We start from the raw sequence: 22,442 nt of genomic DNA, 5'->3' as shown, positions 1-22,442 counted from the left end.
TTTTCAATTGGAGATTAAGAGTTGACTTCAATGATATCAGTGAAAAATAGTAAGAATAAGAATCGCTTAATTCCGTCTCATTCAACTTCAGAAAGTCAACAAATCTGCACATAAAGTGATTTGAGGTTACGGTGGAAGGCAGTGTCCACCAGGCCAGCCTTTACCTTACAACGTGCTCCTGGCCATAGCCACTTCCAGGTTCCAGGAGCCTGAGTCATGTACTCCAGTCTGCAAAACCTGCTCTTAGCATATAGGATGCTACACAAAAGGATATGTGAGAGCCGAACAACAGAATACACCACATCCTATACTTTAGCCTTAATGGCAAAAAGCAACCACAAATGTACAAACAAAAGTTTATGATACATTTCTTGTTAAAACAATGGAGTGCATATCCACTCATGCAAATTCAAAACAGCTTTTACAATAATGCCTTTTCTTTTATATCTATTTTCATGTGTTTCATAAATAAATGAGATGAAAATCAAATAAATATGTAAAGCCTCTTCAGAAGTATATAGTACTTTTAAAAAGTATTTTACAAGGAAGATTCAGAGAATTCACTTCATCATCAATAAACTCACAAAAAATACAGGAAAGAAGAAAGATAACTAAGGTAAAACGAAAGTTATCTTGTTTTTTATTCTTATTTTAAAACCCCTACATTTTGTTGTTTTCTATTTTTAAACAAATATTTATTATGCACGTGGTAAAATTACTGTATTACACGTCTCTAAACAAAGAGTTATAAATATAATCATAGGTCAATATACAAATTATTTAGACATAAAATTTGCTTTAGTGTAACTAGAAACCATATTTATTTACTTATTTATTTGTACAAGGCAAAGTACAAATAATTAAAATGAGAGCTCTATTACAATACTGAATGGCAGTTAGAACTCACTTATAATAAATGCAATCTAAAATACTCTTGAGTCACCGACACTTAACATTCCAGATAATGGCTGGGCACGGTGGCTCAAGCCTGTAATCCCAGCACTTTGGGAAGCCGAGGCGGGCGGATCACGAGGTCAGGAGATCGAGACCATCCTGGCTAACACGGTGAAACCCCGTCTCTACTAAAAATACAAAAAAATTAGCCAGGTGTGGTGGCAGGCACCTGTAGTCCCAGCTACTCAGGAAGTTGAGGCAGGAGAATGGCGTGAACCCGGGAGGCGGAGCTTGCAGTGAGCCGAGATCGCGCCACTGCACTCCAGCCTGGGAGACAGAGCAAGATTCTGTCTCAAAAAAAAAAAAAAAAAAAAAAAAAAAATTCCAGATAATGCTGAACATTTCAACTGAGAGGTTACTTAAATTCAACAGTTAGGAAATACACCCCAAATTAAAAATCACTTTAAGTGTATTTCTGTGTAATGATAACATGCCCAGCCCTGTCATGGGTGTCTGATTAGGTGTCAGCAATATGCTGTCCTGAAAATCGGGGACATCAGTGTGCTGTTCTCCAAACCCTGCCTGTCAGTGTTCTTCTGGATTATTAAAATTATTACTTAGTGAAAAGAACAGATTCTACATGCTCAGTTTTTTAACCACAGATTCCTCTAAAATGAGTACACATGTTTTAGATGGCCTTATAATTACACATACAACAGAAACTTAGGGAAATGCTCACAAGGCGTGACTCTCGTAGTACCTGTCTAAAGGTTCCTGAGGGATGGCAGGATCGGTTGTCTGAGACAACAGAGAGGCAGAAGAAATATTGGATGGCACTTAACTCTTTCACATAGAGCTAGCTGGTCTATATAGTTGACATTTAATTTAATTCTGGGGTTCAGAAGAAACTTGTATGAAATATTTCAATGAAACAACACATTTACACATTCATAGTAAATTAATTTGAAGAAGAAAAAAAAAAAACAACTTTTTCTCCGCCTACATTCTTACACAGTCAATCACACTCAATGCAACACTTTACCTCTGGTTACCAAAATGTGTGTGAGGGTTTCTCCCACCAGCACAGGCAATGCTTCTGGGAACACCAGCGGGGTGTCCTGTGATTCAGTTCAATTCTGACTCTACCTGGAGGAAGCTCCAGACCCCACAAGTGAGGGTTCAGCCCCAGAAGGTTGCCCCCACTTCAGGTGACAGTCCCAAGCTTCTGACTGACCAGCTATAAACCTGGGTTCCCAGGACTCTTCCTTGGGTTCCATTAATTTGCTAGAGCAACTCAGAGAACTCAGCTAAATACTTACTTACATCTTCCCATTTATCATAAAGGACATTGCAAAGGATTCAAGTGCTAGACAGAGAGAGGAGATGCACAGGGCAAGCAATGTGGGGAGAAGCAGAGCTTCCATGCCCTCTTTTGGATTGGAGCCAACTCCAGGCATCTCTATGTGTTCAGTAATCCAGAAGCTTCCTGAACTCAGCCTTTCGGGTTTTTATGGAGGCTTCATTATGCAATCATAGTTGATTAAATCATTGTCCATCGATGATCAACTCAATCTTCAGTTCCTCTCCCCTTTCTAGAGGTTAGAAAGTGGGGCTGAAAGTTCCAACCCCCTCATTACACAGGTGATTGGTTCCCAGGGAAACCAGCCCTCATGCTAAGGTTATCCAGGAGCCCTCTGAGAGCCACGCTGTTAGAACAAAAGGTGCGCCTGTCACTCAGGACATTACAAAGGAGCTCTGTGTCAGAAACTAGGGTTAAAGAACAAATACAGAACAAATGATTCCTTCAGCACCCCTACTGCAAGGATTTTAAGAACTCTATCTCAGGATAAAGATCTGAGGGTAAAGACAACGATATATATTTCTTATTACAGATACCAAGAAAATAACACATTAATAGTAAATTAATACTCAAACATTATGCAAAAATAGCAAGGAACTGTCACTTTAAATATATTAAAGTGAGAAAGGTAGAAATATAAATATAAATACACATATAAAATATTTAGCTTGAAGCAAACTCTTTTTAAGATACTTTGTATGTAAAAAATCTTTTATATGTATTTACATATATTTTATATGTATATGTTATATTTATATTTATATGTTTGCATATATGTTTATGTATCTATATTTACATTCATATATGTTTGTTATATATTATATATCAATGTTACATTTTAAATGTAAGTTACTTTATTCTGTCATTATGCATATATACATACATATTCAAATTCAGAAATATGCATATAGATATCCACCTACAGGATTTAAACATTATTTTCTAATCAAAGTTTTGTAAGCAGTAGAGTTTAGTAATTGTAAATACATAAAAAGAATTTTCTTCTACTAAAGGTCATCATTTCCATATAGAAAAGATCAAAATCCTCATTTTTTTCTAAATACAGCTAAGAAAAAATTATTGTTTAATAGCTAAGCATTTTGAAAGTCTGTGATGTTAAGCCTACTTAGAAGTTACATTAGTACATCAGCTAAGGCTGTAATGAGCTGACTATGCCTGTCTCCTTTGACTGATGGTAGCCATTTGAACAAACAAACAAACAAAGCCTCAAGGCAGCTGTTGAAGTAGACACAGTAACCCATTAAATTATTTTAAGATAAAGCCATAATAAATGTTTCAGATCATAGACTGTTCACATAAGATTTCTCTTATTTTGTTTTAACCGGAAGAAAATTACATACTTCAAACCATTATGTTAAGAACATAGTTTTCATTAACTCTAGATTTTATTTTGAACCAGTTAGCACGCCGGAAAGCAGGAAACAGAGCTAAGTGCTGATCACTGAAAAATTAATACACGTGAAAATGAATAAATTCTGAAACTAATATTGTAATTCTTAATACAAATAGTTTACGATTTTATAAGCATATTAGGACAAAATACAAAACAAATTGTTCATTCAAAACCTGCATCACATTGTCAGTAGTTGGCTTGTAACGCCAAAAGTGCACTATATGTTTCTTAGTAACTTGACATGAGATTCTATTCCAGGAAACTCTGAGATTCTGCCATTTTAATTACAGGTGCAAGAGCAAACCCTCATTCTCTTGTCCCACCTTAACCTACCTTGAAGCACATATATAAAACCAAATGATTACTTGGGACATTTCAAACTAAACTGCTTTCACTTCAGGCTGTCTCTCAGGAATACCTCATTTACTACTCCACATCTCTAAAATCATTTTAGAAATTGTCTTCAGGGCAATAAGAATAAAAAAGGAATGAAGGCCCATAAGCTGCAGATATTTAACAGATAAATATGCTATTTATAAGCAACAAATTTTTGCACTCCGGAATTTCAAAGTACGTAATGGCTTTTGGGGAGAGATACGCATTTAAGCTGAAGGATCCAAATGCTTTGAGGGACGTATACTCCAGAATGTTCTGCTTCAGAAAACACTGTTTCTAAAAATCACTTTCAGGGAAAGGGCCTATTTTGGCTCACTGTTAAATGATTGCATTTCCAGTTCATTCATCTGACATCCACCGGAATTCTCTGTAGAGTCAGAGAGTGAAGCAAGCTTCAGTTAGTATCTCAGAAGACACATGAGATGTGGATGTCAACTGGGCCCATTCAAATCTACGAGTATGACCAGGAATATCTGGAAATTATGTATCAAGCCAAGAAAGGTAATAGCTTTCTGAAAGCAAATAGTTTAAATGCTTGGAGTACAACATGGAGGAAATAAAGGAAGTGTTTATCTGTGAGAGAGGACACAGTTAATCCACTTAATTTGAATTTGAATTAAAACCACTCTGCAAAGGTATTCCAAATCATTCAGCCAATTGTGTAAGCAAAATATTTTTTATTTGTCTTTCCTTTTGAAGAAATTAAAAATGCTTTGAATTTCAGAACAGGAATGACTAAAGGGGCATCTTAATAATATTGTAATGACATATGGAATAACTGTCTAAATCGTTTCCTTCAAATGTCCTCTAGCTTTTATTATTTTTTAATTATTAAACCTATCAAAATTACAAAATATTTTATCTAGTGTATTTTAAGCTTAAAGAATGATACTAAAACCAATGTATCCATCTTAAGAAATGATGTCACTGTGAGGCCTCCGAGCCCAAGCCAGGCCATAGCATTCCTTGTGACTTGCACGTATTGGCCCAGATGGCCTGAAGTAACTGAAGAATCACAAAAGTAGTGAATATGCCCTGCTGTGCCTTAACTGATGACATTCCACCACAAAAGAAGTGAAAATGGCCGGTCCTTGCTTTAAGTGATGACATTACCTTGTGAAATTCCTTTTCCTGGCTCATCCTGGCTCAAAAATCTCCCCTACTGAGCACCTTGTGACCCCCACTCCTGCCCACCAGAGAACAACCCCCTTTGACTGTAATTTTCCTTTCCCTACCCAAATCCTATAAAACGGCCCCACCCCTGTCTCCCTTCACTGACTCTCTTTTCGGACTCAGCCCGCCTGCACCCAAGTGATTAAAAAGCTTTATTTCTCACGCAAAGTCTGTTTGGTGGTCTCTTCACACGGACGCACATGACAGTCACCAATTCTTTTAAAACCTGCCCTGCACACCTTACATCATATCATCTCCCCACCCCCACCGTGGGGCAAATAGCTGCTAGCCTAGGTTCCTCTAAAATACTCCCTTGAATTTCTTTAAAGGTTTTACCACCTATGAATGATTCTCTAAACAATATGTTGTTCAGATTTGCCTGGTTGGACTTTACAATAAACCAGTCATTTTGTGTGTCTTCTTTTCAAGTCAGGATCTTGCTCTGTCACCCAGGCCAGGCTGGAGTGCAGTGGCACAATCAGGACTCCCTGCAGCCTTGACCTCCTGGGCTCAAACAGTCTTCCCCAACTCAGCCTCCTCAATACCTAGGACTACAGATGTGTGCCACCATGCCTGGCTAATTGTTATACTTTTTTATAAAGAAGGGATCTTGTTATGCTGCCCACGATAGTCTTGAACGTCCGGTCTCAAGCAATCTGTCCGCCTCAGCCTCCCAAAGTGCTGGGACTACCATGCCCAGGCCTTCTGTGACTTTCTTTTTCTGTTCCCCAACATTCGATTTCTGAGTTTGTCCAGGCTGATGTCTAGCTCTGATTCACTATTTTCCCCTCTGGATATATTATGTCAATAAGCCAAAATTTATTCATCAGTTGTTAGACATTTGAACTGTTTCCCCTTGAGGCCATGGCAACCAATGTTGCCACAAACATTCTTTTGTATTTCCACTGGGACACAGACACAATAAATCCCTCACACTAATTACCTAAGAGTGGCATCTTTTACATTCATAAAATTGCTGAGTATTTTTGTTTCTATTCTCTGGAAGAATTTACATAAAATTCTAAGTATTTGTGTATTGGATGTTTGGTTTAAAAAAAAAATCACCTATAAAACCATCTGGGCAAGGTATTTGTTTTGGGAAGAATTTTAACTTTGTTTTCTATTTTGATAATTGTGCTGTTTGAATCTAAAGTTGAGTTTCTTGCAAAGCAGACTCAGTTATATTCCCTGTGGATATGAGGTGTCTGGCCCCTGCTTCCAATGTCCAGCACAGCTAAATTGGGGCAAACAACAACAGTTGCAGTGTTGAAGTACATTTCCCAGCCCACAAGTGGAGGATGCATTTCTCATTTGATGTTTCTCCCTTCTCTGCGGCCCCCGGCTGTCATCACTACCAAATAACAAACCTCTTTCCCAGAACCCACATAGGGGCATTCTACCTCAGCGTGGATTGTGAGCAGCCACAGCAATGGCTTGATTTAGCATGTACTATTGATTTCCCATCTAAATGTTGCAGATATTCTCACATTTTAATAAAGGGTAATTTTTTTGTCATATAGCTTTTTCTAAAAATTCCAATTTAATTTTTTCTGCAGTAATGAGTGACTCACAATTTGACTTAATTGTTCCTCTGTTAGTGATTTGCTATGTAGTTATTTCTAAAGGCTAACAGAGCCAATGAGCCATCGTTAGAGAAAGCTGTAGCTTTTAAATGACATTTAAAAAAATCAGTTGCTGATTCTTTTTCCTCATATTTCCTTTTTGCAAATGTATTTTCTGTTTTCCATGTTCTGTTCTGAAAACTGAATATATGTTTGCTAAGTTAATCATCACCACATTCTTTGGAGATAGGAACTAATACTATCTTACACAGATATTAAGACTAAGACTCAGAATGGTCAACAAAATTTTTCAAAATCACCTCACTAGTAAGTGGAAGGGTCAGAATTTAATTCTGCGGGCAGAAATTATGCACAAGACTTTCCACTGAGGCAACTGTAAGGATATTCTATTTTCAGTGTGTCTATAGGTTTTTCTTTATGGTTGAGCATCACAGAAGGTCTCTGAGTGATCAGTTATAGATTATACAGTAAGTTTCCTTAATATGATTTTTAAATAAACAAAGGTTTTGACTAAAAATGAAAAGGCAGACTAGGAATTGAGCATAGCAGAATGTCTAGCAATATAATAAACAGCATCTGAGACAATTACTGAATTGGAAGTTAGTGTTGAAGAAATTATGTAGAACGCAACCCAAAGATAAGGAAATAAGCATATAAAAGAGAGATGGAAAGGTATAAGAGAGAAAACGAAAAGGTCAAACATACTACTGATCCGAGTTTTAGGAGGAGAGAAAAAAGATAGGAATGGAGCAGGATGATAGTCTAAGAGGTAACATGTGAGAATTGTTTAAAACTAATGAGCAAAATGAATCTTTAAATTCAGGAAAGCTAGCAAACATCACACCAGGTACATGAAAGTACAGAATAAAACTACAAAACAAGCAAAGCAAAGAAAATAATTTAAAACAGCCAAGAGAACAGAGATTTCCTGTAAAAGAATGGTGATTAGACCAACAATGGGCTTCCCCATATACTAATGGAAGCCAGAGACAGCAGGATAATATTTTCTGAATTCCTGGAGCCAGCTGAGAATTGCTCAATGAGATATCCTAGGGATGTTTTGCACAAGTGCATCAGGGGGCATGTACCGGGGTATTTATTGCAGCATGGACTTAAGCAAAATACTACATCATTTAAAATTCATTGAAGGTATGTAGGAACAGCAACATATGAAGATAAAGGTAAATGGTTAAATCTGGAAGATTCAAATATATTGGCAGGGATTCAAGAATTTTAGAACAGTTGGTTCCTTGACAGAAAACGAGGCCATGTCACCAATAGAAGAAAATGAGAGAGAACCTTGAAATAGAGTTTTAAAAGGCAGATTCTCAAAGAAAGAAAAAGATGATTTCAGAGATTATCTAGAAAGACAGATTTTACTTAGAACCTATGCTACTGAAATTACAACCAAACTGAAAGTTCCACTTATTTTGTTCGAGAACGAAGTATTATTTACCATTACTTTGTGATAGGGCCTGAGCATGCTCTAGAGTCTTCAAATTTGACCTTCGTCACCTGATTCTTCTATGCCGATGTTGTAGTAAAACTAATATGGCTAGAAATTTACAAGCCAAGAAATAACAATTCTGTTTTTATGTCAGGTGTATGTGTGTGTAAATCTATTCACTTTTTTCCATACCACTTGTAAGTACCTAGAGCAAATAGCTACTACCTTTCACAGAAATTACACAGTAGCTTCTTAATTGTTCTTTGTACTTTCGATCTTGCTTTGTCACAATTAATCAATCCTCCACATAGCAAACATAATTATCTTATAACATAACTAAGATCATGTCATACCCATGGTCAACACATCTCATAAAATTCAACACACCAGCATCCCATTACCTAAAAGTCCTTGCAGGAACTGAATCGACCTCCTTCTCCAGCTTGCCCTGGGCTCCTCTTCTATATCTCGCAGCTTCTTTCTATTTCGGTGTCTCTCATGAAGCAAGATGCATGGTACTTGATACATTCTCTCGCTTCTGCTCACAACACTCTTCATAGCTCTCCATCTGGCTAACTGATGCATCCTTCCAGTCTCATCCTAAATACCCTTCCCTGGAGAGGCCCTCCCTAGCCACCCAATTTAAATTACTTCTCACTGTTTAACTCTCTTACAACACCTGGCACATGTTCTTATGTTAAAGGACTATTATAGAGACATTCTATTTTACATGTTTTATATGTGTACTAGAGTATTATATTCCTAATTCCTCCTTCCCATGCCATGTATCATTACCCTCATTCATTTCACTTACACATAAGCTATAATCATAGAATGTATCAGTTATTATTATTTTGAACAATCTGTTGTCTGTTAGCTCAATTGAGAATAAGGCAATAGAAGATTTTATTTTATCTTCACTGATTTCTTCCCTAAAGCTTCCCTTTCTTTATGTAGCTCCAAGTTTCTGATCCGTATAATTTTTTTTATCTCTAGAGAACTTTTTTAAAAACCACTTTTTTCAAGGCAGGTCTACTGACAATACATTCCCTCAGTTTTTGTTTATCTGAGAAAGCTTTTGTTTCTCTTTCATTTTTGAAGGGTAATTTTGCACGGTACAGAATTACAGACTGGTGGTTTTTCCTCAATACTTTGAATTTTTCACTCTCTTCTCTTCTTGCTTGCCTGGTTTCTGAGACATCTGATGTAATTCTTATAGTTACTCATCTATAAATAAGATATTTTTCCCTCTGGCTTCAGTCAATATTTTTTCTTTATTTTGAATTTTCCGCAGTTTGAATATTATATGCCTGAATATAAGTGTAGGGCTTTCTCCTTCTCTCCTCTTGTCCTTTTTTTTCTTTTTGGCATTTATCCTACTTGGTGTTCTCTTCACTTCCTGAAATTGTGGTTTGGTGTCACATTAATTGGTGAAGTTCTTAGTCATTATTATTTCAAATATTTCTTCTGTTCCTTTTTCTCTTTCTTTTTCTTCTTGCATTCCCTGTGTTTGTATGTTATGCCTTTTGTAATTGTCTCAGATACTTTAATATTCTATTTTAATTTTTGCTTTACTTTTAAATTTTGGAAGTTCTTATTGACATATCTTCAAGTATGGAAATTCTTTCCGCAGGCATGTCCAGTCCATTAAAAGCATTTAAAATTTTTCCATGACAATGTTTTTGATTCTAGAATGTATTTAATTCTTTCTTAGAATGTCCAACTCTCTGCTTACATTGCCCATCTGTTCTTGGATGTTGCCTGCTTTTACCAAAAAAGCCTTTAACATTATTCTTTCATATTCCTAGCCTTATAATTCCCACATCCCTGCCATATCTGAGTCTGGTTCTGATGCTTGTTCTGTCTTTTCAAGCTGTATGTTTTGCCTTTTAGTATGCCTTGTAATTTTTTGTTGAAAGTATAACATGAAGTGTCTGGTACTGTTTCCTGCAGAGATTTCTGCTTCACTATGCTGTGATTCTCATTATCTGTTTGTCTGTTTCTCCACTTTTAGGCATAGTGGTTCGTCCTGAGACCTCACTTTTCGGTGGGTCTAAGAAGGACTGTTGATTTTCAGTTCATTCAGCTTTTCACTTGTTGTTAGGATGGAGTAACAACTTCCCAGCTTATTCTCAGCCAGGCAAAAGGCCAGAATCAAATTTCCTTTTAAGTACACAGTTTATAAACAGTTATTTTTGTGGCTTTCTTTCTGTTCTTTTTAGCTTTCTAGGAGAGACATTTAAAAAATAATCACCCTACACTTAGCAACTTACGTGTAGTACTACTCTGAGTCTGAAGTACATAGTAGAAAATCTGTCAATATTTCAGATTTAAGGAAAAAGAAATTAGGTCCTGGATATATTTAGTCACTGCAGCAGATATGTGCTACTACTTTTGTGATCATCATTCTGCTTAGACATTCTCTACTGAGTTACAGCTTTTAAAAACTCCTAACTACTAGTTAAAACTAAGAAACTTTTATTTGTGCTTAGATGCACTTTGATCTCCAGTGGGTGTTCACATGAATAACAGTCATTTTTGAAATTCATATACCAAACTACTCTCTCTTAGATGGTGTTTACTTGTAAGAACACCAGGCAATATGTTCTAATCATTGCCTTAAGGTTTACGGTGGGTTTAACTTCTGTAAACATTAATGAGAATCACTTGGCTGCTTCTATGCATAAAGTACTAGAATCCTGTCCCTAGGTTATGTCGCTTTTGCATTTGTATGGCTAACACATGTCACTAAACCATAATGGTAAACATAACTACTTGGAAATCATGTTTCACCTTTTCCTCCTGTGGATCCCAAATCAAATTGCAACCAATTAATTGTGGTTACAACACCACTGCAGAGTAATTTTCAATAGGAATATATTAAGAGAGCCTGCATCATTTCTGAAGTTTTAACTGATAAGAAGTGACAACTCTCAGAAAGGCAATCCTTACAAATCCACAATATACAAAGATAGGAAAAGTAAATACGATCTTCAATATAATTAGACAAAGAAATTGGCAGATATAGTTAATTCTTAAAAGTTCTGCCAGGACCCTATGCTTAAAAACTGCAGGGTAATTTAAAGTATTCCAATCAAGTTTGGATTCCATTTTTGTGGCTGATCATCCGCAAGTACATCTTTCCTAAATAAAGAAATAATATTTGTAGAACTTTAAAATATCATCTCATCTCTCCTGGCTTTCATGTGCTCTGTGAGAACTTGATTAGCCCAGGGAAGAAGAAGAGATATTTGAGTGGCCTGGACATGGCATGTAAAAATGACTCAGCCAATAGCTGGAAAGAAGCTGCTGGCCTGCAGGTCAGTATTTACTGGGGTGTGGTGAATTAAAACCAAATGTGCAAGCATGGACAGCTGAGGAAATTCTTCTCAGTGCTATTTGCCAGCCGTGTTCCACAAAGCGGAGATAAAAGAGGTGGCAGTCAGGCAAGGTCCCTGTTCTCATGATCCTTACCTTCTAATGGGGAGAGACAGTGTATCTGGCCAGTGAGTACTGCTCCAACTCCTAGGACTGAGGGCCACTTTATACTCTTAAAAATTGAGATCTTGTAAAAACTTTTGTTTATGTGAGTTATATCCACTGATATTTACTGTAGTCAGAATTAACACTGTGGAATTTTAAGATTTTATTTATTTATTTATTTTTAAATAACAAGAAAGTCATTACATATTAACATGAAAATATTTTTATGAAAAAATAACTCCATTTAAAGAAATTAAAACAATGAAAAGAGTGTCATTGTTTTACAATTTTGCAAATTTTTGTAATATCTACTTTCATTGAAGATGGCTGGATTCTCATATTTGTGTCTGCGTTAAATACTGTTATATGTTGTTTTGGATGAAGTATATAAAGAAAATCTACCTTGGAAAGGGTAGGCATATTTTAATAACCTTTAATAACCTTTCAGTTATTATTTGATACTACACTGAAGGGTAGCTTCATAAAGATGAATTGCAATGTGGGATCTGAAGTCGTATCAGTGAAATTTCCAGACTCCTTTATATACAAATCCTTTCATCTTGCACTTTGAATGGATCTTTTACCCATTCATGATTCTGTAAAATCATGTATTAGTCATTTGAAAAATAGTGAATCACAGGTTTATGAAGATCTTCCAAATGTTGACACATTTGATTACACTATATATATAATCGGATTTGTTAGTATCATCTCAAATATCATCAAAAAGACTTTAAATCTTGGGAAGCTGTCAACGGTAGCAAATACAAAGCTTTAATTTTATTATTGGCAACAAAATACCATCAGTTTTATGATAGGCTCGCTTTATTCATTTTCAAAAAAATAAAGAATCTTCAGTCATTTATTCAAGCAAAGATGATTCTTTATGAAAAAGTCTCTAGTCCAGTTCACAACTTAATTTCACGAGCACTTTTCCTCAAGAATTCCGTCATACTCTGGTATGCTGTGGAAGTGCTTAACACAGACTTCTATTTCATAGCACAGGACATTAATAATACCGGTACTAATAGCTCAAAATACAGTGAAATTAACTTTTTGTGCTTCATCATGAGACTTTTTTTTTTTTTTTTGAGACAGAATCTCATTCTGTCCTCTAGGCTGGAGTGCAGTGGTATGATCTCGTCTCACCGCAACCTCCACCTCCCAGGTTCAAGCGATTCTCCTGCCTCAGCCTCCTGAGTAGCTGGGATTACAGGTGCTCACCGCCATGCCTGGATAATTTTTGTATTTTTAGCAGAGACAAGGTTTTGCCATGTTGGCCAGGCTGGTCTCTAACTCCTGACCTCAGGTGATCCACCCACGTCGGCCTCCCAAAGTGCTGGGATTACAGTCGTGAGCCACCACTCACAGCTAACAGACATTCTTAAGTAAAACTGGCTTTATGTATTTATTTATTTGTTTTACTGCAAGTATTGCAAATGAAGAGTTCAATGAGCTGCTAGTACAGCTTGCTGCCACTGCACAACATGCACTGAGCCATCGCAGAGTGCGATGGCTTAGTATAATTAAAAATTGTTTTCAATTTTTGTAAACTTGTTGAAAGTGTTGTGAATACATAGGATACACTTTGAGAACCATTGGAGTAAACAAATAAATTATCCAAATAATCACAGATATGATAAGGGTTGCAATTATAATAAAATATGATGGGGGATGATTGATCACTGGAATACAACTTACTAAAGAGTTCTTTCTGCACTTCCCAATCAAAGCTAGTAATATGTCTGCTAAGTAACCTGGATGACTATTACTTGTCTTGATTAGGCTTGATTAGAACACTCCACAATTCAAATTATTTATCAGAAAAGTGACTGATAATTTAGTTTTGTGTAAAAAAAAATTATAAGCTCCATGAATGCATATTTTGTTCTATTAAACTTTTATTCTTAATAACTTATTCTGGATCCGACATAAGTTATATATGTGTGCATGTGTGTGTGTGTGTGTGTGTGTGTGTGTGTGTGTAGAATGAATAAATTATTGAGACCAGAGAGGACATAAATTTGAGAGAAAGAATTGGTTGAGTTCTGTTTCTCCATTATGAACATGAAAGGGGTCTAGGCTGTCTACTTGGCAGATGGCTAATGCAAGGTGGAATATGTGAGACTGGCCCTTAGCAGAGAATCTGGGCTGGAGATAGAGATATGGACACTCTCAGCTTACAGCTGCCAATTAAGACTAATCTCACACAAGACTTGCTAATAGTCTGTAAAGGAAAAATGGCCAGGGATAAAATCCTAAGGCACATTGACATTTGGAGAGTAAGTGAGAATCTTAGAGAAGAAATTGAGAAGTGCTTCCCTACACACCTGCCCTAACCCAAAACTATCACTTTTCCTACACTAATTGTTATTTTGCTTATTTATCTAACTCTTCAAAGAACAGATTTTAATTCATTTTACTTTACAGGTTTAACAGATTTTAATATGAGTTTATTTTAATCATCTTTGTATCCCTAGCAACTAGCACAAAATACTCATCAAGTTCGATCTATTTTTTGAGTTACTATTTCAATAAATGTAAGTTTATCATTTAAATTTTTGGGGTTTATTTCACTCAGATTTTCTTTCATTCCTGTTAGGAAACAACCAAGATAAGATTGTTGTTGTAATAGGATTATCTCCAATCATCGGATTGATTAAATGTTCTCTAATCTGTAACTTGCAGTGTTTCTTGAAAAACATCTTTTCTTAGTCCTTGACTTTTTGAAAAAAAAAAAATGGATTTTGGTCAGTGAGCATTAGGAGTTGAAGAAAATGAGTTCATCTTTGGCTGACAAGTCAATAGGATTCTGCTGCTTAGTTTTTTTTTTTTTTTTTTTAAATGTCTCTAAAACTTTCATTCTCAAAATGCGTGGGAATAAACCATTCAGAAAGTGCATCAATGACAAAATCATATAGGGCTGTGTATATACATACTTGGTAAAATCTACCTATGATTTTTGAAAATATTTATTAAATTCCAAAACCCAATTCTCTAAACATGTAAGGTCAATATTAATAATTTTTGTTTCATATCAAGAAACATCTTATATCAAACTTGATAAAGGAGTTACTCTCTGAACTACAAAAATCAAATCTAATTTTCAGTGACCTAAAATTAAGAAAAAATAGATCACCATTACCACTAAGTTTGTGTAAAATACAAAATGTCAATTGTATGAATCGGCCTGATATAATTAAGACCTCTGTTCCATGGAACTATTAAAACAGAAATACACTAACGTAAGTCAACAAACAAATTGTACAGTGTAAACTATGCATGCCCATGTAAACTATGCACATCCATGCATACACACACACTCATATGACAATGTTCCAGAGAAAAATACACTCTTCAATGAACAGCAAATCATGAAATTTAGTTTGCTTTTTCAGTAGCAAATGAAAATATATAGAACTTCAGGAAATGAGAAAGTTGGAGGATTCTTGAAGAGGCCTTGAGCTGTCTTTTAGGGATGAATCATCCCACAAATGCATGAACACAGAAATACCCCATGGATTTTTTACTCACAGTCTGCTGGCCACACAAGGGAGAAGGAGACATGAGATTGTAGGATAGTAGCAGGTACAAAATTGGTACAGGTTGAATAGTCCAAATCCAAAAACCCCAAGTCCGAAATGGTACAAAATTCTAACTTTCTGAGTACTGACAAGAAGCCTCTCAAAAAAAAAAAAAAAAATACTCATTGGAACAATTCAAATTTTGGATTTTTGGATTCAGAATGCCCAATCAGGAAGGATAATACAAATACTCCAATATAAAAAAAAAAATCCAAAATTCAAAATACTTCTTCTGGTCTTAAGCATTTTGGATAAGGGAGAGTCAACTTGTCCTTTAAATTTAATATGGAAAATAAAATGTTTCATCTAAATTGCCCAGTATTGTACATTATTTTAAATCTGCCATTTCACTGTAGCCTAAAGTCCTCAAGCCAAGGTTGATAAAAATGGTAAATATTAACTTAAATTACAGAATACATTACAGATAAAGTCAATGTCCACATCATGTCTCTGTAGAAGCCAGCTGTTTACAGGCACTAGTGGGATACCTTGCCCTTAAGAGGCTACAGTCTGATGTGAGTTGCTTTATTCTCATCCCGCAAACACTCAATCCTCTCCAGACACATGTACTCAGGGCTGTATCTAGGTTTAGGGGATCTGCCGAAGCTTACACAATTTAGAGAAAACAGCTTAAAACTGGCCAACAAAATTATACCACATCTTAAAATATGTTGCCTTTTGAAACCTAAGCTTCTGGCTGCATGCATTTCCAGCTTTGCGACTCCTCTTCTCCATGTCTGTCCAGCCCCAGCCCTGCAGGACACATCTTCACTGCCATGTCATCTTCGGTTCCTGACCTAGTGACACCAGCTTACCCACTCTTAATCATTCGATCTCCTCTTCAGCTTTGCCTCAAACTTACACAGACAATTCTGGACTTTCAGACATTTGGATTTTAGAGTTTTGCACATTAGAACTCACAGATGCCACCAGCTTACTTTCTGTTTTCTGTTGTTGATTTCATACGACTTCCTGCGGACCTGAGGGCCAGACTCCTCTCTGATGGAAAACATCCAACCTCAATTGACTGAGCAGGAATGCCTGTACCTGGCAGGGTAGAACATGCGGCCCAATGCTAAGCACGATCTCTGCCTGTGGCTTGTGAAGAATGCTGTTTGGGATCTGATCTATTTACTGGTTGTTCCATATGAGTATATGCAGTTTTCCTTCTCTGAACCTGATGTCATTACTTTACCACCATAGCTTTATCTGGCTGGCTGCCTCCTGTCACACTACCCCGTGCGCTGGTCACAGAAATACACTTGGGCAAAAAAAAAACCAAGGCCTTGAGTGAGCAATTGCCCCATTGGCTAAATCTTGGGCAAGGCTTTCTCCTGGGACTTATTGCTGGAAAATTACACCAAACGTTCTCTACTTGGCTTTGAAAACATTCTTTTGATTTTCATTTTTACCACTATTTAATAATAATTCTGCTCCAAACCAAAGCAATTCAGTTTTAACAATCTGTTAGTACTGTAAACTCGTATACTTTTAAAATGTCCAAAGGTACCTCTTTCATGAGTCAGGCAATAACAAAAAGTCTATATCTCAATATAATCAAATATGTTCTTTAAAGAATTTTAGAAAAGTTACTGGAACAAACAAACGTATGCTCTTTTCAATAACGTTGTAATGGAAGTTGAACATTTTTATAGTTTCTTTTTTTCTAATAGTGATTCCATCAATAGCATCCATGTATACCATCTAACTTAATCTTCACCTCAACTCTGGGAGTCAGTGAAGGATAATATAACCTCCAATAACATCATTCTCTTGATATTTTGAGAATAATATTTTGGAGATATTATCTGTGCAGTTCAACAGCTTTAGCAAAAGATTTACCTCTTTCAGCAAAGCAGAAATTTAGCCTGACAGAAGTGGGGAGGTAGAGAATTGATGTCAAAAAAGTTTCCCCTTTCCTTTCTCAATTTAGAGGAAGGGTCATGGAATGTGGGTCTGAATGAGAGTCACATAGTTTTGAATTTCATGTGGAGCCCAAAACACCGCAAGCTGTATACCCTTCAATCAAAATGAAAATTGTAGTTCTGAGCTGCATTTCTATCAGAGAAAAGCAAATGTTGTGATTTTTGCACTGAAATCAAATTTAACTAGAATGATTCAATAAAATGATAGTGTCATTACAAATGTTGCACTCTTTCTTAAAGTTTGATTAGTCTAGACACCTGAGTTGAAAAATGACTGTTGCCTGATACTTCAAAGCACACTTGACAACTTTGATTAAATATTTATGTTAAATGTAGATGACTTAAAATGGAGTGTGTTCCAATCAAGACACTAGCAAGCAGAACATACGTAACTAGTCAGCACTAGAGTTCTGGTTTCAGGCAGTTTGATTTGAAGTTCAGCCAACTCCAGAGGTGCAGTTCTCCAACTTCCACTACTTAAATGGGGGTCATGGCAGGTCTGCGTTTCACATGGTAGTATCCAAGCAACTCAATATCCAGTAATTCCCTGGAATTGTCGAAAAGAATAAAGAGTAAGCAAGGAGCAGCTTGTGGTATTCTCTCTTCCCTCTTCATATTACAGCCATAAACCCCCAAATATGCTCTCTCGTAAACAAAATTTTAGAGCACCGTTGAGGGCAACTCTCTTAATCTTTTAAAACGTTTTAAAAACGTTTGTAATTCCAGTTCTTATTCCTAATTACTTGAGAATTTATATGTGTTTGTTCAATTCAAAACAACCCTATTGCCTTTTCTTTTAAAGTAGGCTATCCATAACATATTTGCATTTATGTTCTGAGAGAAATAATTAATATCGGCTTAATTGCTGAAGTCAGGCACTTGGAAGCCATGTTTAGCTTTCCTTTGTCATTCCTCCCACACTGTAGCTGATGGAAAGCATCACGAAGCCTACCTGACATGCTTTGTATCTGTCATCGTCCACACCAGCCCTAAACGCAGACTGGCTCTCCATGGCCTTGCGTCAGCCTAGACTGTGGTGCCAACTCTAACTCATGCTTTGGCTTGTGTGCATCTCTACACCCCCACAATCTAGCCACACATTCCAGAAGGATCTTAAGCAAATCCAGTCTGACATTTTGGTTGCTTTGAATCTACATTCATTAATTCTAAAGGCATTGCTTACATTTTTACCATTTGACTTTTTTGCTTTTTACCTTTGTATCATATTTTACAAAGATAAGTACCTAATTTTTGTTTTGATTGTATTTACTTAAAAAATACATGCTTACTTCACAGAAAATCCAATGACAATTTTTTTTAAAAGTGAAAACTGAGCCAGGCACAGTGGGTCACGCCTGTAATACCAGCACTTTGGGAGGCCGAGGTGGGTGAATCACTTGAGGTTAGGAGTTTGAGACCAGCCTAGACAATGTGGTGAAAACCCATTACTATTAAAAATACAAAAAATTAGCTGGGCATGGTGGGGGTGCCTGTAATCCCAGCTACTCAGGAGGCTGAGGCAGGAGAATTGCTTGAACCCAGGAGGTAGAGGTTGCAGTAAGCCAAGGTTTTGCCATTGCAATCCAGCCTGGGTGACAAGAGCAAAAGTCTTCTCTAAATAAATAAATAAATAAATAAATAAATAAAACAAATAAATAAATAATTTTTTTAAGTGAAAACTGAATGACCTCTACACTGTACTCACTCAAGATTAATCAGTGTCAGCAGAGTATTGTGGCTTCCTATTGCTGACAGCATAAATTTTACCATCCTTAGAATTCTTTTTTGGACCTTCTCTCCCTTTTTCCTTGCGAAGTGGAGCACAGACTGGAATGGGAGAAAAATGCACAATGTGTTTGAACTTTTGCCTCTGTTTACTGCACCCATTTGTTTCTCAAACATGAGATTAAACAACACTTAATCTAGCCAAGCTTTCCTATTGGCTTCTCTTAGTTAGCGCTTTTTGTTTAAAAGAAAAGCAGATACCCAAGCCATCACTAGTTGGGCACTAGCAGTTGCTTTCAGGATATACAGGTTATTTGAAAATGAAGCTTCAGTTATGATAGATTTCATGGAAGCTGCAATTAGCATTGAGACAGCATCATCATCCTTCTTTCTGGTATCTCCATTTTTACCTTACGTCATCTCTGATGCTCTCTGAAGCCAGGCTCTTTCCGGTAGTTGAACACCTTGTATTTGCTGCTTCCTCATAATGCCGATTGGTACATAAGTTTGATTGTCTTGGTCCTGTCTTAAAGTTACACAGGCTTCTGCCTTTTGCCTTCCTGTTTGTTTACCCAGCTTTCATATTTCCCAGTTGAAAATTACTGCAAAAAATACTTTGGGTAAAACGTATATTTTTCCTTTTAGGTCACAAGATGTACATCATCGGCCCTAGCTGGATTTTCCCAGGGTCAGGTGCCCATTCCTACATGATCAAAGGTAAGGATGGAGTTGGCCCTCTGTGTGAGCTGGTGGCGGAGGGGGTGAGATGGTTAATTTCATGTGTCAACTTGTCCAGGTTATGGTGTCAAGTTCTTTGGTCAAACACTAATCCAAATGCTGCTCTGAAGGTATTTTATAAATGTTACAATCAATTGACTTTAAGTAAAATAAAAATCATCCTTGATAATGCAGATGAGCTTCATTCAACCCATCAAAGACCTTAAGAGCAAAAACTGAGGCTTTCGAAGAAGAAGGATTTCTGCCTCCAGATCTTACCACAGAAATCCTGCTGAGTTTCCAGATGTCAGGTTACCTTACAGATGTGGGACTTGCCAGCCCCATAGCTACATAAGCCAATCCGATCCTTAAAATATCTATCTATCTATCTATCTTTCTATGTCTATTTGTCTATCTATCTATCTATCTTTCTATGTCTTTTTATGTCTATTTGTCTATCTATCTCTATCTATCTATCTATCTATCTATCTGTTTTTCTCTATGTTTATTTGTCTATCTGTCCATCTATATCTATCAATCTATTTATCTATTTGTCTATCTGTGTCTATTTGTCTATCTGTCCATCTATCTCTCTATATCTATCTATATCTATCTCTATCTATCTCTATCTAGATCTATATATATATCTATTTATCTATCCATCCACCATCTCTATCTGTCTGTCTGTATCTAGTTGTCTAACTATCTATCTATCTCTGTCTATCTATTGGTGTGTCTAGTTGTCTATCTATTGATATCTCTGTCTGTCTGTCTGTCTGTGCCTAGTTGTCTGTCCATTTATTTGTCTGTCTATCTATCTATCTATCTATGAAAATCACATCTATCCTATTGCTGCTGTTTCTCTGGAGACTTTTGACCAATATGTGAAGTAATCTCTGTTTCGAGGCAATAGTGGGTTGGCACCATAGAGCATTCCTTTGACAGTGTTCTGTTGTGTTAACAAGGTAATTTTAACTGCTGTTACAAAATAACCCAAAAGGTCAGCTCCAACAATGGAGATGAATGCCTTGCACACATAGGCCTACTGCATGTGTTCCTGGTGAGGACTTGGTTTCCACACACTGTGAGGTGCTCAGGCCTCTCCCATCATGGGATTTTACCTTCTCCTAAAGCCTTGGTATCCTTCCATACAGCTGTTGGATGAGGAAAGAGGGTGGAGCCTAACGGCAGAGCTTAACCTTTTCCGTTAGGCTACCTGGCACAGAAGTGATATTCTTCAATTCTCTTCAAGTTCTATTGATGTAACAGATTATGAGTCCTCACATGTTTTCAAGAGTTTGGAAAATAATCTCCCTTGCCAGGTTGCCAGTCTTCAAAGGGAGGTCTATACTGTGGAAGGAAAAGGAAAAATTTATGTGCATTTACCCTGTTTAATACACTCATCATATATAGCATTTTTCCAACAGCAACAATAATACTCTTGATTTAGTATATAATAATATGTCATATACTTAATATACAAAATATTTTCCTTGCTAACCTATATGATTTCAAATGCCTGGAACAATAAATAATTCATGTCATTATTTGAGAGTATGTAAATTTTAATATGTTAAGATATACTGGCAAAGTTCTAAAAGTCGTGATTTTATTGGAGGCCAAATAATGTACATATTTGTTTGTCTGAAGACTTGAGCCAAAAGGAAACTAATACAGTTTTGAGCTACAATATGGACATAATGTCATGAAGCAGGAACATTACGCTCCATTTCAGGACACTTCTGCTGACCTGCACCTAGAATGCCCTGTTCTGTGCCGATGCCTCAGATGTAAGAATGATGAAGTGCATGGGTTGGAATGCAGAGAACAATGAGAAAAAGAACTGAGTTGTGGGAAGACGTGAGGAAAGGATGTGAGGCTCTTAATAACAGCTGCCAAGTACTGCAGTCGGGAATCCGGAGCAAAGCGATTCGTTCTGACCACTGCCTATAAGTAAACAGGATTTTATTTTTCAATACTTTTGTTTAATAGTACCTCCTTCATTACATGTGAACAGCATTCCAGGATAGTAAATCATGAAATGGGAATAAAGCCTGTAATTTTAATTAACATATTTTAAAATGTTTCTAATTTGTATGCATTTGATCAAATTTTCATTTGCATTGAGCTATTTTTTTCTTTCTCATATAATGTTTGACATTACCATTTCTTTAATGAAATACTAATATTTAATAAAATATTTTACAGTCTTAATATGACTTGTCAGGAATTTTTCTTCCTCAAACATTTGTGTGATGAAAACGAAACCTCACTATGTGTGGAATCTCAGCTGACAAGTAAAAAGAAGCATTTTTGTATTAGCGATATCTTGTTCCCTCTTGCAATGTTTCCTTCCTCTCACCTCCATGTGGCCAAAATAAATGATCAGAGTGGCTCATCCTCACTACTGTCTCCCTTGCAGTGCAGCGCCTGTAATCATGCTCTAGGCAAGCAGGTACTCATCTGGGGACAGGCTGCAGTAATGGAGCATGCAATGCAAAAACTGGCATTAAAACTACATCGGGCACAGTGGCTCACACCTGTAATCCCAGCACTTTAGGAGGCAGAGGGGTAGACCACCTGAGGTCAGGAGTTCAAGACCAGCCTGGCCAACATGGTGAAACCCTATCACTACTAAAAATACAAAATTAGCAGGGTGTGGTGGCAGGTGCCTGTAATCCCAGCTACACAGGAGGCTAAGGCAGGAGAATCACTTGAATCTGGGAGGCAGAGTTTGCAGT

The 22,442-nt window shown here is 36.6% G+C and overlaps 1 long non-coding RNA gene across 2 annotated transcripts; it reads left to right on the top strand.

Annotated features, from left to right (window-relative positions):
- Positions 1-2,632: 2,632 nt before the first annotated feature.
- LOC107129193 (uncharacterized) lies at positions 2,633-21,908 on the top strand. Of its 2 annotated transcripts, none has more exons than XR_012433152.1 (3): positions 2,633-2,754; positions 19,630-19,701; positions 21,437-21,908. It is a non-coding gene; the product is annotated as an uncharacterized lncRNA (long non-coding RNA). The 2 variants fall into 2 exon arrangements; XR_001489418.3 differs by having other exon boundaries at positions 20,971-21,908.
- The last annotated feature ends 534 nt before the right edge of the window (positions 21,909-22,442 follow it).

The sequence above is a fragment of the Macaca fascicularis genome, chromosome 3, assembly GCF_037993035.2.
Source record: "Macaca fascicularis isolate 582-1 chromosome 3, T2T-MFA8v1.1".
Lineage (NCBI taxonomy): Eukaryota > Metazoa > Chordata > Mammalia > Primates > Cercopithecidae > Macaca > Macaca fascicularis.
This window is presented reverse-complemented; position numbering and strand designations above follow the sequence as displayed.